The 18,165-nt window shown below is 39.2% G+C and overlaps 1 protein-coding gene across 1 annotated transcript in view; it reads right to left on the bottom strand.

The window, feature by feature from the left end:
- The window catches only part of csrnp3 (cysteine-serine-rich nuclear protein 3), a 31,148-nt gene extending 23,080 nt beyond the window's left edge, over nucleotides 1–8,068 (bottom strand). Inside the window, exons 1-2 of the mRNA XM_023800848.2 lie at nucleotides 7,628–8,068; nucleotides 5,777–5,931 (exon numbers count right to left, since the gene is read on the bottom strand). The gene's annotated coding sequence lies outside the window, so the exon portion shown is untranslated. The remainder of the gene's footprint in view (nucleotides 1–5,776; nucleotides 5,932–7,627) is intronic.
- Nucleotides 8,069–18,165: the final 10,097 nt, after the last annotated feature.

Here is an 18,165-nt window from a genome sequence, read left to right as displayed (position 1 = left end):
GCTCGAAATTCACCCCTCAGCTGGAATTTGGAATATTCCCAGGATTTTGGAAATATCAGCCTCTGCTTAATTGCTTTGTTAACCCCAAGTGTAAATGAGCAGAGATGTAAACAAACAAACAAACAAACAAACAAAATAGCGAATGAATGCAGACAAAATGGACATCAGCCTGGTTTGATATCCACCGGAGGTTGGGGAAAAGCCCACAAATGATGCGCAAAGGAAATACGATTCACACACAAAAGGAGCCGTTTCAGCGAATGGTACATGCTAGCTGATTTATGCAAATGAGGCTTCCCCCCCATCAGCTCATTTGTCGACTCACGGCTGCCCTGAGCTATAGACATCTCCAGGCACACACTGGGTTGGGGGGGGGGGCAGGTCTGGTTCCTGCTCAGTACTCTGCACACGGACGAGCCTGCTGCAGTGAGGACGGCCCGTATCGATCCCATACCCTCCTTTCACCAACCCCCCCACCCCTTCTTCCTCCACCAAATAACTGAAAAACACGCTTTTACATTTGAGGCTGGCACAAATGCCAGACTGGTAAGGACTGGACAGAGGTAAACTAACGATGGGGACCAATATACCGTGACTGACAATTTTATATTATATTTAATCTTATGCCTCCACTTTGATACTGCGCAGTGAAATCAGGCGTTTGCCATAAATGGCCCCTAGTAGCCTGGCCCAGCAGTACTGCACCTGTAGGCTGGTATGCTCCCAAAGGACTGACCCTTCCGCTCAGCTACACCATACCGCTACATAGCTAGAGTCTTGTGTTTCTTTACGTTTACAAAATCATTCTTTCTGTTCAAGCGGTTTTTTTTTATACTGATCTTAAGTCTATACTCAACTATGTCAAAGTAAATTCTGGCATAATTCGTAAGATACAGAAGTACCTACTTTGAAAAGGAATATCTTTGTGAAACTGCCGACTTCACTTTTATTCTAACACAATAAAACTGGAAAGCACTGCCAGAACCCCCCCCCCCCCCCCCCTTACACACATAGAGTAAGTCAGCCCCAGCACACGGGTACATCTTATTTACATACAACCAGCTAGTCGGAACACTAAAACGTTCAATTAGCCATGTCAAATGGGAGGGAAATCCGAGTGGAGTGCGGATGCGGGACAGGGACTCGAGTCGACGTGTTCGCAGTCCATGGGTTAGAGTCAAGTCAGGCTGAGGGAGGTGAGGAGGTAGGATCTAAATTTAGTGCCGCAGAGCACCTACAAAGAAAAGATGACTCAACATCCACTGCTGTCTTTTGGCCTCAGGTTCCCAAAGACTGGCTCATGATTCGGGTTTTCCCATACACCAAGCTCCATAAAATACGCAAACCAGAGAAGGGACTGGACTGGCCATCTGGCATACTGGGGCGTTTTCCCGCTGGGCTGATGGGTACGAGGGCCAGCAAAATTTACTATGGGGGACACCAAAGTCCAAGTCCATTTCCCTCCCCGGTCTTGCTCAGACTAGAGGTGACCACATACTGAAGTCACTCTATGTACAATCTAGGGTGAACCATATATATATATATATATATATATATATATATATATACATTAAAAATGCCACTAAAACCTTTATTGCTATATATCTGTCACACCATGTGTCCAAGTCTTTACCCGTAGTAGAACTGAATATAACCATTAACATGGTACCATGAACACATAAAGGCATTTATTTTTTCCTCATTGGAAATTCATTCATTATTTTACAGTAAATCAAAGTCCTTGTACTTCACAACTTTGTTATAAAAACATTCCAGTGTTGTTGCTTTTACTCTCCTCAGGCATGCAACTGTGTTCCCTCAGGGATACACTGCCAAAGACTTTACCCAGATTTAATCACGGCCAAATACTTCACTGCTCCCTGAATATCCCCTAAAAGACTCTGTTATCTGATGTTTAAAAGACAGTTATTAATGGTAGCTTTACATTTTTTTAAAAATACAAGTCTGCTGCCACACAAGGAGAAAGAGACCTGGAAAGCTAAAATTATACCAATCAACATAAATTAACAAAACTAATAAAAACCTCTCAATACGCAGCTCATCAACAGGTTAAGCATACAGTAATCCTCCATACCATTGAATGACACCTTTTCTCAGTAAAACGGACTTGTACAATTTTCATAGTAATTTCCAACTAATTATATAATCTTTTCAATTTTGATAAAAATCCTCCTTGATAAAAATGTATTAAATCACAGTAGCTAGCTCACCAAACACTTTTATGCTGGTTGCCATAGCAATGATGGGCACAGAACACTTTGCCACTGGACAATAAGATTTGTGGGGAATATATCCTTTGTGGAATATCTGCCTAGGTTCTTTTCCAAATTAAAGGTTCTAAATATTCTAGTCTCATCATGTATTGAGTAACAATCAAACATTCACAGTTAATTTGTTGCCCTCACAATAATAAGGCAAATTTTAAAATACTGTCTGCCATTTTTACTAATAAATTATGACTAGAATAGCCAGTCATCATTGTAGAGGGCTGCGCTTCAAAGAAATGAAGATTTGTCGCCTTACAATCTAAAATATGAAAAGCAAACATCTTTAAATGCCAAGAGTTGTACATCGGCTTCAAGTTTCGAGCAGTCATACGCATGGAAAGTCCAGTCAGTAGACAGTTGTAAAGAAGTATTCTTCACATGGACACATTAACCGTGCATTCTGATAATAAATTATGATCAAATGATAAACATAGCCTGCTGTTAAATGGTCTTATTAAATCTGACAAATATATGAAGCAAGTAAGAAAAGATGTATGTTGTCAGAGGCCGACTGTAAATTATCAGCAGAAATAACAAACGTAGAAGGAGCACTTCACCACCAAATTAATCTTGCAATTTGTGTATAACACTAAGACAGTCAGATACAACTAATTATAAAGATGAAAAGCATTTACTTGGCTTGCCTACAAAATATAGGCCTTTATGAAAATGCAATGCCCTTAAATCTTATTTATCTTTGTGTAACAGAATCTGCTAAAACCAATTTACTTTAACACCAATGGGCCTATGTGGAACGCATATGGGGAAAAACAAAACATTAAAATAGGCTCCAGTTAAAATAAACGGAACAGAACAAAGATATCCAGGGTTCTTTATTAATTCATGTCAACTCCAAAATTTTTTGTAGAAAGAATAACAACATTTGAAGCAATCTAATCTCATCCTGTGTGACGCATGGGCTCCGTAAAATACATAAAATTAGCGCCAAAGCTTCCTGAAGGTTTAGTAGTGAATATTACTGCTGTGTTTTCTTTTAAGGCACCTAACAAAAACACAGACAATTTAATGCAACGTAAAATGTTTCATATTCATTAAAATTGGGATCTGCAAACAACGCCATAAAGGGCCTCTAACATATTTAATTTAAAACCCATATTATAATGATGAATTTAGGCCCATTGTAATTAAATTCCATGTAGCTGATTGATCATTAAATACCATATTTGTTATTTGTAATAATGTGAAAATTATTGACTAAATTAATGACTAAATGTAAAAATTATATCCAGGTATGTGAGGCTCTGGGCTTAATAAGGAACACTTAATTTCCGTCACATTTAATTTGTGTTTTAAATATATGGTTCTTTTTTAATGCTGCTGGTCCGTACAGTTTCCATACAGACGCAGGCTTTGAATCACTAATGAAAAAAGGGGGGAACGTGAGCCCCTTAGGACGAAACCGTAATAAGCTGGAGACGGAGAGAACATTCCTAACAGCCGCCATGGCAACCTGCCACGAGAAAGAGGGGCTAGGAGCGTGACCCTGAAAGCGCCGCTTTGCTACAGACTCATTATAATGAGCGGAGGAGAGCGAGCGCGACTCCATTTAAATAAGTCAAACGACGCAGGGCAACTTTTCAGATCTGCTCTCGTCTGTGAGCTTTGTTTATTGCGTATCATTCAAAGCTGCAGACGCTTGATAGTAACTGTTCTCCGTCTGATGTTCCCACCCCCCCAAAAAAAATAAGAACAGACAGTCATATTCCAGTTTTATAATTTCCATACAATTTTGGTTCAATAAAATCTCGTCACGCATAAGAAATTGTAAATGTCCTTCCTAAAGACCTTGCTTAAACCCCATATTTCACCAAAAGGTAAACCCAACCATTTTCGCTCCCCCCAAGTTGCAAAAAAGTAGTCGCCTTGGTGTTTGTCTACTTCTATAGATGACAGATCAGCTTCACCTTCAGATAAAGCGAGCTCCACGTCACATGATTTCATTCACTATTCAGATTGGAGAAGGGGGGGGGGGGGGGGGGGCTAGATGCTGACCCATCGATCTAATTGTGTTTTACAGCTGTTTATGAATGTCGTGCTGGGTCAAGCTTGTGACTAGCCTTGGCCGCCATACTCTCCTATATAAACGAAGCCTGAATTGATTTAACCCTGTAATGGAAAAATGCAATGATCTGACGCAAGCTGAGTTAGCTCTGCAAGGTATAATGAGACAACACAGCAACGCAGAGGCCACACAAATATCCCCCGGCTATACTCTTAAACAGTCAGCCAAACAAGACACCTTCTTGGTCAGTCATTAATAGCCCTTAACCTATATTCTGCTCCTCAAAATGCTCTTTCAAGTTATGGATTTATTTAGGCTATGGAAACGGGTTTGATCCATCAGTGCTACGGGCAAAGGGAAACTTGCGCATGCTTTTATCCATTTCATTCGGACTAATTACATTTAATTCCTTTGGGAGTGGCTTGCTGGTGGATGGAGGGAACCCGGCAGGGAATAAAATCCAGGCATGCAGAACCGAGGGAGACCAAAAATGAATTCATTAAAGAGCCCCGGTCTCTCCGCCGAGCTGTGGATCTCAGCCTCCCAGTGTTTTTGTGCTGAAGAGGAGGGAGCAGAACAAAGCAATCGACCCCCCCACCACCAACCCCCTGACAATGGGAATGAGCCGATGTGCTAAAAGAGAGGTATGAAAAAAACTGCCGTATTTAAATCCCGTGTTGCCGGTTCCCTTGCAAATACCAATGCCATCACCGTACAGCTTTTCCAAATTCACGACTCTCGATAGCATAGTCTTTTGTTCGCTTTTAAGGAATAAAAATTACAACTTCTACAGTGAACGCAGCACAATCACTTACAACAGGAGTTAACTCATAGGGGGGCTTTCAGTTAAATTAGCTACACATGAAAGTGTAAAGACCCAAAAGCTGCTCAGTCTAAATCTCGTGAGATGGTATTGTTTCTGTGTGAGGAGGCATTTTCAGTGAATTAAAAAATCTCAGTGGCAGTTCATAATAAATGGAGACACAGTTAGGAAATAATGTAATAAATCATCATTAGACATGCAACTCATATATAAACAGTACAATTACATACACAGAGCAAATGTGCTAATACATGATATAATCAATACAGCATACGTGGACATTTGAAAGAAGGAAAAACAGATTATCCACCTGTCATGTGTATTTATGTTGCTCTGATTGTTGTTCATTTCAATGTGTCACAAGTGTCCTGAACATGCAGTCTAACATTTTAATAGCGCAAGTGACTGACTTCCCACATAGTTCAAGAAGGTGGATTTAAAAAACATCGCAACATCTGTGCAAGTTTTCAACAAAACCTGGCATCCTTAAATTCAGCATGCTAGACCTTGTTATGATAAGATATATAATACTGCCCTGTAGTAGTATAAGTGGTTATTATTATTATTATTAATGGTTTTGTTATTATTTCCCACTATCTACGACAAAAATACAGTAATAACTATTGATCACATGTCTCTTACCTCAGACGGTCAAAGGTGAAGTTATGATTAGCTGGAGTGTGAAGATCGTTTGAGGAAACGGAACGAGACGAAGATGTCAGCCTTTTTCCATAGGTTAGCTATCATCAGCGGACTTGCGGTGGAGCGCAGAATGCCGGCAGAGTTTCTCATTAAATCTAAAACAGAAGGACAGGCTAAATGAACGCACTCCTGACTCTTGATTCTGCAGGAAACAAGAAGGATTTCTTTACTCATATCTGCCCAGTCAGGCCTTCCAAAGACACTGTTATTGCCGCACGGGCCAAGTCACTGTTTATCTTATACAGTTTATCTCAAAGTACACTGTTTGAAAACCATTACCTGCAAGCAAAAGGTTTCTCATCCCTGGATATGACATTTGCAGACTTTTCTTCCAACCGATCTCTTAATTCGTTAGGCTTGGATGAATTGCTATGCCGACATAGATGCCCTATATATGTATTTACTTTTGAAGGGGACCAGCAGTTGAAATAGGTAAAAAGAAAGTAGGCTACATTTTTCCTGTTATATTTCTGCTAAACTCGGCAGTTCTAACAAATTCATAATTATATAGCCTAAATAAAATAAATGAATCTTTCAGGAGTAAGAACACTTCGGTAGTTATTAATTTAACGTTTATTTAGATACATTTGTATGTTAATATGAAATGGTTGGTCGTTTTCTGAAGATGCAGAATCTTTGGTAATTATAGACTACTAAAGTAATGATCAATAGACTATAACTGGCAGCATTGATGTTACTGGGAGATCTGGTGAAACTAACTGGAAGTAGACTTGCATGGCTCACCGCCCCCTATCCACCGCCAGCACCTATTAAGAGATGAGTAATTGGCTCCCAGGGGATTCTGGGAAGGACCCTGACACAGCTGCACGTTCTCAGAGAACGTTTCGATGGGAGGCTTCCTTACTGGGAGCTGTGCTTGGGTGGCTTTTAACGCAGGGTAAACTTTACCAATGGGGGGATAAGCGGCCAAGAGAAGCAGAAGTATGCGACACGTACGATTTCCTAACCCGATTTTTAACTACTAATTTATTTATGTATATGTATAATCCCACAGTGATACTGGTTACATATATGAAAATAAAGAGTTGCTTTAAAACTCAGTAGCAGTAATGACAGTGACAGCAATATTATTATTATTATTATTATTATTATTAGCGTTATTACTGATACTACTACTAATACTACTAATAATAATAATTTTTACGGTCACATTTACCTTGTAGTTGGTAGGGTGATATGTGAAATTATATTTTCGCGTACATTTTCTGCAATATGCCTATACAATTTTAAATATTTTCACATTTATCAGAATTATCACTGCACTTTTCATCTGCTCGCACAAACATACCCAACTAACAATCATGAGATCACTCATGTCATTTTTTTTATGAAAATATCGGATGAAAAATAAAGTGTTAACAAAACATATTTAGATAAACCGTCAACTATATATATTTTTTTCAACTACAATGAACAAAACACGTCTGGCATCTAAGCTAAATTTTGTTCAATTTCATTATGCAAAATTGCTTGCAGCTATCGGAGTAAGCATCACTATCGAAGATGCACAAAACGCGACAACTTCATGGCAAATACCGCATCGCATGTAAGCCTGGACACATCATAGATGTGTCGTCACCCTTTCATTTATCAATAAAATTTACATTTGCACCACATAGGTCGCTCTCAGGTAGTGGCATTGTGCAGCGCCTATTGTTGTGAAGGTGCGCGTTAAGAAGACACCCGTAATTTATTGTGCGGGGGAAAAAGGCAACCAGAAACGAGGTGCCATAAAAATCTACACAATATATAAAACAATAACTAACTTACCATTCATGTTGTCCGATCATCGCGTTTGTCTAGCAAGCCAGCTAAGTGACTCGCACATTCATAACGCACAGCTCCTTTTAACTGGTACTAGTTTCTTCAAGGGTAATAAATGCTTCACTTGCGTATCAGATTTTAAACGCAGGGCTTTGAGCTGCTTTGAGCGAACCGTAATTTACGGCATTAGTCAGCTACCCAGCGGCAGCCGCATCCAGACTCCTGCGCAGGGAACGGTGGGACTCTTCCGGCAGCCAGTGGAAACAATGGTGCAGGATCAGGCTGACAGAGTTACACCAGCAACGTGACTTCGCTTAGCCAATCGCTCCCAGATGGATTAAAATCTGACGCTGTCAAGGGCAGCATGAGGATCCGCAGAAAGCGGCGCTGCACTGAAGAGCCGGATTCCAGGCACCACAGTCTGGAATGACATTTGATGTTATGTCTGTAGCCTACATGAGGCAGATGGAGTAAAACTGGGATGTACAAAACAAGGAGCGTTTAAAAAGCATGTTCTTTTCCTTACTGACAAATGTATTATTCAATCAACCAATCAATAAATTAATGAACATATCTATCTATCTATCTATCTATCTATCTATCTATCTATCTATCTATCTATCTATCTATCTATCTATCTATCTATCTATCATGTTGGGGTGTTTTCAGTTTCGAGGGGCTTCATAGCTCAGTGGGCAGCATGTTTCCTGGACCCTTCTGCACTGGGCATTTGATTCGCACCCGTGATCTGTGTGTGTGGCGTGTCATCTGGGCCTCTTCTGGGTTCTCCGGTTTCCTCCTGCGGTCCAAAGTCATGCACAGTGCTGTGGCAAAGAACTTTGAACCTTCCTGATTCCCTCTGTTTTGTCTCAATCGTAACACTTATTTGTTTTTGATCTTCAAACAGGGTTAGTACGATGCGAGAGACGACTTTGAGTAAACGCAACACAGTTTTTAAATGGCATCTGATTCATTGAATGGACAAAAAAAAAATCACAAAACCCACATCACCCATGTGACCACGCTGCAGGCCATGCAGAATCTACACATCATTTAAAGAGATTCATGTCCGAAATCTGAAGTGGGATAATGGGTCACAAGAAGCAGCACCACCACACCTTGATCAAAAGAAGATCCTGAAGACCTGAGAAAGAAAATTATTGAAATATCAGTCGAGAAAGGGGTACAAAGTACTCTTAGATCCTTAGACCCCATCAAAACACCATGAGAGTCATCATCTCCAAACAGAACAAACCTGACAAATGTGACAAATCTGCCCAGCAGTGGCTGGCTGAGCAGAATTACTTTAAGAGCACATATAAAACTCAGGGAAGTCACAGCAGATCCCAGATGAGCATCTAAGAAGCCGCTGGTTTCTCTCAGGCCAGTTAATATCTGCATTCGTGATTCCATGGCTGGAAATACGGTGAGACAAAATGGTATCAGAGAGTTGAAAGGCAAAAACCACTGTTAAAAAAGAGGACTATGAGGTTTCATCTAACATCTAACAAAAGCACCTACATTACCATCAATACTTTCTGTGGACTGATGAGTCTAATGTGGAAGTACTTGGAAGACGTGAGTGCTGCTACATCTGGCATCAAGCTAACACAGCTTCCACACAAAGAACATCATGCCCACAGTCAAACATAGTGGAGGTGGTGTGGTGTGATGGTGTGAGGATGCTATGCTGCTTTGGGGCCTGGCCACTTCCCATAACTGAGGGATGCATGAATTCAGCTCTCTACCAGGAAGTACTGAAGGAGAATGTCCAGCCATCAGTCCGTGATCTGAAGCTCAAATGCAGCAAGACAACAATTCAAAGCACAAGAGCAAGTCCACCTGTGAATGTTTAAAAAACAAAGAAAAACAATTAAGGTTTGTTAGTGAGTGTCCTTCAGTCCTATCAAGCCGTGTCTTGAACCCCATTGAAATATTCAATGGTCAGTACACAGACGGAAACCCTCTAATATGGCTGATTTTAAACAATTCTGTAGAAAACAGTGAGCGAAAATTTCTCCGCGGCGATATCAAAGACTGATCTCCTCGTACCACAAGCATTAGACTGCAGTTGTAAAAGGTGGCACAACCAAAGATGAAGTTTTTTTTTTTTGCGGGGGGGCAATTACTTTGTCACACGGGTGATGGTTGAATTACTTTCCTTCAATAAATTAAATCACGTTTCGAAATGTATGTTGTATTTGCTCAGCTTGTCCTTTGTATACTAAATTTGTTTGGAGATCGGACACGATAAAGTGGCATGGTTAAGCAAAAACAGAAGAAATTTGGATGGGGGGAGCAAAGACTTTGTCACGGCACTGTAGATAGGTTGACTGTCATCTATAAATTGCTTATAGCACAAAGTGGAATCCCACAAAGTAGCATGGGTGGGGAAAACTGGTTACAAAGGGGATTGACTCCTGTTGTCACTGAATGGATCTATTATGAATATTTACAATGATAGCTGATTAGGTTTCGCTAAATTCCTTAATCCTGAGCGAGTCGGACCGCATGTGACGACGGTGATTTGGCTGAAACGCTGTCAAGTAAATGGTGCTTTTGGCATTAATGATTAGTAATTGTAAAAGGGATTGAGTACAATAGTGTTACCGATATACTTAAAGGCACCTTCTGAAGAGAGTAATGTACCAACTCTCTTACAGGTACACTTTTCAACAGCTGGCCTTAATTTTAATTAAAATTACAGTAGTTCATATTCAAATCCTTTGGTTTATGGTAATAAATCGTAGAAACGTCGTTATTCATTCTTTGGGGTCATTCATTTATTCTCCCCATGCTTTTTAAATCGTCTGGCAGGTATATTTTATTAATAAAACACCGCCATCTAGTGGACAATTAATTAATTTACCAGAACTCTAAAACGGAGCAATCTCGGTAATGCAGGCATTTCGTTCGACACATTTTTCTCATCATTCATCCTATTATTATTAGTCTTAGAAAAAATTAGGAACTGATTTTTATAATCACATCCAATGAAGAGTATGTAAACATGCACTATGCTGAATTTTTATTCTGATTGCGAAAATGAATAAGATGACAGATACCTTAAAACAAGTATAAATCCCGGCCCTACCATACAGAACCGTATTTCAGAGAATGTTTAGGAAAATGTGAACTTGTACAGAGACGCAATTCTGCCATTAACAGTAGAGGGCGCTAAAATCCCATCCTTTTTGGAAAAAAATCAAATTCATAAATGTCAAATGTTAAACCATAATAATGTGAAAATTGGGTACACGTCTACTTTTGGAAGCAAGTACAAATATTCATTAAATGCTTCCTTGATTAAAATATTTTGCGTGCTTATTGAGCACGGCCGTTTGTATATTAATTAAACAGCTAATTACAGGATTAAGTGTTTAAAAACGAAATTTGTAGAAATGTACACCTTGACTGCAATAAGTGCGCAAGTAATTTCGTTACTAAGTACAATATTTTTCTGTCGACGCACCATTAGTTTTTGTGCTCTATTGTGTCCACCTCCCCTTTTTCAACACACCCCCTGTTTCCATGGTTACTAACAATCCACGTTTATTTTATGTGTTGAACATTGCATATTTCATTGAAACAAAGCTGAGCTATTCAGGTACAGTATCAGCAACTGTTTGACTATGAAGTGGTCAATTAGTATTTCAAATTCAATTGTTCAAGTGAAATATCCAACTCTGTTAATCAGTAAAATTGTATGTTGGATTTAATTAAATTTAATGTAATCTGCTTTAATGTCATCAATTTGATATTAATACATTTCAAATTATAATTTTTTTCGTGTGTATCTCATACAGGTATTCACCAGTTTTCCAACCTCTTATCCTTGTAAGGGAGGCTGGTGCTTAGAAGTAATTAAGTGTATAATTCTATTTTCTTAAAAATATGTTGTATATATTTATATGAATAGAGTAGATCTTGTTGCATTTATGTGAATTGCTGGTGCACAGGAGTATTGTCAATATCTGAGCAATACTGTACAACATTCGAAGAGTTAAATGTCATGAATAGAAATATTATTTAGTAGAGTGTATTAAGAATAGATATTTTTATTAGAGACATGTGCAGAATAGTGGCTGGCTGAGTGTACAGCGCTGATGCTTCACAGGGATTTGAGTCCCTGCTCTGTGTGTGTGGGGCTTTGTGTTATCCCTGTGCCACACCTGCTTTCTGCCACAGGTCAAAGACATGTAGGCCAATTGGTGTCACTAAATTGCCCACTGAGTATGATTTTGTTCCATATGTGTCCTGCAATGGACTGGCATCCCATTCTGGGTATTCACCTGTTTTGTGGCCTGTGCTGTCTGGGATAGGCCCCACCCTTCCCACACACACACACACACACACACACACATACACACACACACACACACACACACACACACACACACACATTCATTTCTATGAGCAAAACTCTAATCCCAACATGACAACCTTAACCCCTACCCAGCCCTAACCTTAACCATAAGTAACCAAGCAAAATGCAAGTTTTTGCATTTTTAGTTTTGTTTTTTTCATTGCAGTCACAGATTTTTATTAAATTGAGTTTTCCCTTATGGGGATCATAAAACGTATTCATCACGTTGTGGGGACATTGTGTCCCAATAAGGTAAGGTATACCCACTTACACACACACGCACACACACACACACACACATACACAGGTTAAGTAAATTAGAAAACAGATGGATATGCAGAACAGGGCAACGTATTGAAGTCTTTGTAGTGAAACCAAGAAATCATGCATATTATCAATCCTCAGTCCTCTCTGGTAATAGAACATTTTTATAGACAATTCCTAATATACATTATTATTTGTTGCTTTTAAATTGAACATACACTGAAAAAAATGTATATATTGTATAGAGTACTCATGAGATTTAAATGAAAATTCAATATTTCCATGTGTTACTTTCTACAAATGGCCTGTAAATCTACAGTCTTTAAGTAGCAGTGTCAGAAGATTCCCTGTCAGGTTTCCATACTGTTCCCAATTGGGCATCATTAAGACTATTCCTTTGCATTTGCATTGCTCTAGGGATTCCAGGGAAGCAGTGGATTAGAAATCCTTAAGTGGGTAACAAACCCGTCTTTCTTAATATACAAATGATATGCTGTTAAAAACATGTTAAATGTCTATTCACTAGAGGTAAATAAAAAAACTTTCTCTCTCCCAAGGCTGATCCAGTGTGAACTGGAATATCTCCTGGTGATGTCAGACGGTGATATTTTTCAACAAAATAAAGTGCAACATCTCTGTTAACAAAACCTGTAATGCAATATTTTTGGCATGTGTTAGATTACATCTGGTGAGAAACATAATTTATTTAATCTCATTTTGATGAAAATAAATCCAGCTGCTACAATGGATTTGAATTGTCTTGTCACTTTGCATTAGATCAGATGAAATTACACTGCTGTCCTGAAAAGAATTTGACAAAAAAGCATCTGAAAATTGCGCTCGTTTCCACCCCCCACATCACCATAGCATGTGTCTGACCTGCCGACACACTGCGGCAGTGATGCCTACAGTTTATTTATGGAGATGTTCTTACTTTTGTAGGAGATTCTCCATCTTGCTGTCAGAACAGATGTAGCCTATAAATAATACGTTCACATGCAGGATAAAATTAAAATAGCATTTATTCTGGAGTAAAGCCACTATTTATGAACATGTATCTTACTCATGGGACATCACTATTTATTTCTTTGCTAAATGATAGCTACTTATGTTAATGTCTTTCTATAGGTAAACCTATTTCATTACAGTGCAGGCTGGTGTAGTATTTAGCACTGTAAAAGCCCAGATGTCATAGTAAAAGTCCTGGGATTGAATGTGGCTCCACTGACACTGATGCTGTCCCCAGAGGAGCTGCTAAACTGCTCCAATAGGGAGGTGAAATAAACCTCTACCTGGCAACCCATCGGGGGATTGCTGAAGCTGGGAACTGTCACATTTTTAAGTGCCGGACAGACACTGGGGGGTAGGAAGGAGTGTATTGCTGATAAAGCTGAAGCAAGTCACCCTGGCAATCCTGAAGTATAGTTTAGCTTTACTTGGGGGGCACAAATTATAGAGCATTATGCTCTTACTTATATATTTATTAACCACAAACTAAGCCTTAGTTACATACTGATCTCATATTAATTCATTAATAATGCATCTTTTATCTCATGCAGTTATTATAAGGTATCTGTTAACTCTGTAAACCTTTGTGAACTACTGAAGTAACTACTGAAAGAACAAGTAATGAATAATACAAGCGAAATACTGATCTCATATTTGTTCATCATTAACAAATCACAATGCATCTTTTATCTCAAGTTGCTACTATATTTGTTCATGATTTATACTTCAGTAGTAATTGAGTTACTGCTAGTATTTGTGCCCCTTCAAGTAAAGTCTTACTGCAAAGTTTAGTGATGCAATAGTGATGGTCATCTGTGGCATGGGAAATGTCTGTAATGGTACGTGGAAATTTGGTTCCATTGTTTTCTGTTCAGTACGCACAATGAAACTAATGAATTCATTGATTGACACAGGCAGAACTTAAATTAAGTAATTGTTTAACACAGAAAAGATTATGCTAATTGTAACTGTGAGTTAGATATGGCTAATGCTGATTTCAGTCAGTCGTAGTTGCCGGTTTCAGAACTTTTCCCAATAAATTACACCAGCACCGGAGAAAGTGGTTCATAAGACCAAGACTGTCGGTCGCTTCTGTTATGCTGAACTCGAATGTGTTGCTGGAAATACATACAACACGTTACCTCATTTGAGACGAGGTTATCCGAGTGTGTGTACAATCAGAGCAAGGCAGCAACAGCCTCTGCAAATTAGTCTCCCCGCGGCATTTTGCCAGGAAATTCAGACCAGGCTAAAAACAATTATTACTGCTATCAGATTATTTATCACTATATGTCACTATTCTCGGTAGCAGAAAACAAAGGATTTAGCACATTATGATTGTTATGATGCAGTCTTATTTTTGATTTTTTAATAATGTATTTTAGGCCTATATATTTATTTTTATAACGTGCAAATAAGTGTCTTGTTTTGTTATTCGGACAGGCTGCGTCGACAGACATATTACGTACCTTTGGTTCACAACTGTTCCTAATTGTTTGTGTTTGCAGTTTTAAAGATGAATAACTTCAAAACAAATTTTGTTTTTTCCTGCTGTACCACAATCACACTGAATCTTGAACCCAAAACTTAGTTTGTACCACATTGTGAATTTTGTGCAGACTGCACCCCAGGTGTGTAGGCCTGTGTTATAATGGCACACCGTGATCCACTGCTTTATATATAATTACGTAAGCTGGATGGACAGAAGGATGTTATAAATTACACACTACGTATTCATGGATTCCTTTTGAAAAGAGGTGGCATTTCTCATTTACTATTCCCCCAATGGAGAGCTTACAAAAGATACTTGTATCAAATCATTTTAGCCCTGGGATTCCTTCCATTGTTTTATGCAGTCGGGTTTTGACATTTATCATCAACACTGGTCATCAAAAGAAGTCTGTATGCAAAATGTTTCTCCGGAATATTCACTTCATACTTCGACTTTCTGTACTTGCTTGTCCTATGCAGCGTAGCAGGGGATCCAGATCCTATCTTGGAAACTAAGGAGGCAAAATCATTGCAGGGCACAAAAAACACACAGAGACACAGGTACCAGACACACAGGGGGACACCTCTGCACACACACACACACACACACACACACACCATTCACACACAAATTAACACGTATGGAGAAATTTGGTAGTATTCACATTATTGAAAATGTATCAGGTATCAGGTATATCTGGCATAACTGATGCCACAAAGAGCATTAAAAGATACTTATAACTTAAAATGTTAGTCTGTGATTGGGGGGAGTGTTTACTTTGTTGTTTGACGTGCACCACTCATTTCTGTCTGCACGCTCTCACTCTGTCTGCTTTTAGCTGGGATGTAAAATCTCTCTATTCATTTATCTATTTTCAAACCAGTAGCTATGTGCAGGAAGAGGGGGGACACAGGTGTGACCTGTAGCCCCCAATATTTCATACTTTGTTACCTGACGTGCATCACTTATTCTTGTCTGTACATACAGGAGTCGTGTTTGAAAATATGAAATTCAGGAGAGGAGGCCATTCGGCCCATCAAGCTCGGTTTGTCGGACATAAGACTCTGCTCAAACTGCCCGGTTCTGCTGGGCTTTTATTAAACCTGATACGGACTGTAGCCGTTTGCTGGACAAGACCCACAAATGCTTGATGGTTGGCTTGTTACTTTTACAAGAGAGAAAGAAAACCAGACCACAGAGGTTAATTGTCCGTACCTTTCAGCTAATTCCCAGGTTTGAGTGGTTTTGTAATATTTTATCTAGTTATATAATTAATAACCGGAAAGATTCTGCTGCTAAATGGAACTGTTCCTTTTTGAGACTGTTCTTTTTTCGCACTATGTGAGCATTGAGAAACAGACGTCCGTGTTACGTGCAGATTTATTATCTATAATCTCCAAAATGTTTACTTCACTTTGGATTAAAGGGTCTACCAAAAAAAAATAAGTGAAAATATAAAAGGTATGAAACGCCGTTTATGCCGATACCTTAATCAACAGGTTAGTTGTCCGTTGTGACCACTAGAGGGGGCTAAAAGTCCATTTTAATCTTTGGTTTCCAAAGAATAATTTTGTTCGAGATAAACCTCGTATGAAGGGCGGAGTCCTCAGATTTTTATAAAAATTTAATCATACCAAAGTTACTTTTTCAGAAGAACTCATTAGCAGTCACTTCTTGAGCAGTTTGCTTGGCCATTCTGTTTTCTCTCTCCACTGCATTTGGTGAATTGGTATAATTAAAACTTAGGAAGTATTCACTATTTACTTTAGCTCATTTTATGTCTGCTGTTGTTGAATGAAGCTAATTGGGGACATATGCAGCGTGCGGTCTATTACCCGAAGGTAATAGACGGGAATCTGCAGATAAAAGTCCTTTTGACTTGAGTGGATGTGGTAGGGAAAGGAATTAAGCCAATGGCCGTTATGTTCATTGCAGATTACTCTCACTCTGCCGTGCTTTTAACTTGGATGTAAATCTAATCTGGTCCTTAAACAAAGACAGTATTTTAAAACACAATACATTAGAATTAATTAATAATACATAGTGAAATACAATTATATTTAAGTGTACGGAGCACCTAAAGGGTTGAAAACTATTAACAATATTGATAGTTCGGTGTCCTCTCCTAAGCCTGCTGTGCTGCGCATTCCGACAGATCCAGCGGTAATGGTCGCCTTATTGATTTTTACTCTAAAATAGACAGATGTAGAGAAGCGCGGGACGTCTGTCCCCAATATTTAAATCGAATTAATCCCCCCAATAAACTGCCATCTGTGTTTAAATTGTGTTGTGTCCTCTACCCCCCATAACATATTCTCTCCTACGTCCTCTCTCTCACACTCTCTCTCTCTCTCTCTCTCCTTTCCTGTACTTCCATACTGGGCCACAAGTTATGAACGGAGCTGCGTACCCTGTACATAGCTTATATATACTTATATCACTCTTAATTTCCTGCAAAAAACCACGGGAATTTCTATCTATCTATCTATCTATCTATCTATCTATCTATCTATGTTTACCATGTAGCCTACCATTGTTCATGCGATGTCATGGTAATACAGAATTTCAGTCATTTCTGTCATTTAGGGAACGCTAAAGAATTGAGAGGGAACGGAACGCAAAACGGGTTCAGAACGTTTTCCAACCCTGTCCCTTAAGGGGCTCCGTCCTTTAGGGGCTCATTCTACCAAGATTTATTATCAATCCTATGTTAATTTCCTGGAAACATCTTCTTCTTTTCATAGTTATTGATTATAACTACGTCTGGGCGAGGTTTAAAACGTTACGTTCAATGCAGGCCTATAGCCGCATTCACGATAGAGGCCTAAGTTATTTTGTTATTATTATTATTATTTACAAAAAGTACGTTTAAACCGAGAGAACATATGTATCATGGATGGCTTTTTCAGGAGGGAGATCCGTCCCTTGTTTATATTTTCAACCCCATCGTTTAACTACTTTATCGAACTTATTACAACAGTATATTCAGAGTTTTAAAATCAGCTTTCTTTTTTAATACTTTAACGCGCTGAACAAACTAGGCAAAGGGCTGAAACCGCTCGTATCCCTCTGAGCTGTACTAAATAATGCATCCCTCTCGGTGCAGGCTATTCTGTGTCTCGGCGCTCTTATCGTCTGTTATCGGCTGCCGCGGCCGCTCATTAGGGTGATGAAATCAGCTTCCGATCGCTAGAAACCCTTATTCTCTGCTCCCTTTTGTGTCCGCGGGCGTTTGTTAGACGGACCGCCTAGGCGAGTTAGCTGGACTGGCCTATGTGTGTATAGCGGCGCCTGCAGAACAAGCCGCCGCTCCGGGCTGCGGTTCCACTGACGCTCATTCCTGAATCTCTGCAGCATGACTAACATCAAACAAAGTAGTAGCAGCACGGTTAATAAAAATAATAATCAGAACAA

The sequence above is a fragment of the Paramormyrops kingsleyae genome, chromosome 1, assembly GCF_048594095.1.
Source record: "Paramormyrops kingsleyae isolate MSU_618 chromosome 1, PKINGS_0.4, whole genome shotgun sequence".
Taxonomy (NCBI): Eukaryota; Metazoa; Chordata; class Actinopteri; order Osteoglossiformes; family Mormyridae; genus Paramormyrops; species Paramormyrops kingsleyae.
Note: the sequence above shows the minus strand (reverse complement) of the source record. Positions and strands in the feature narration are given on the sequence as shown.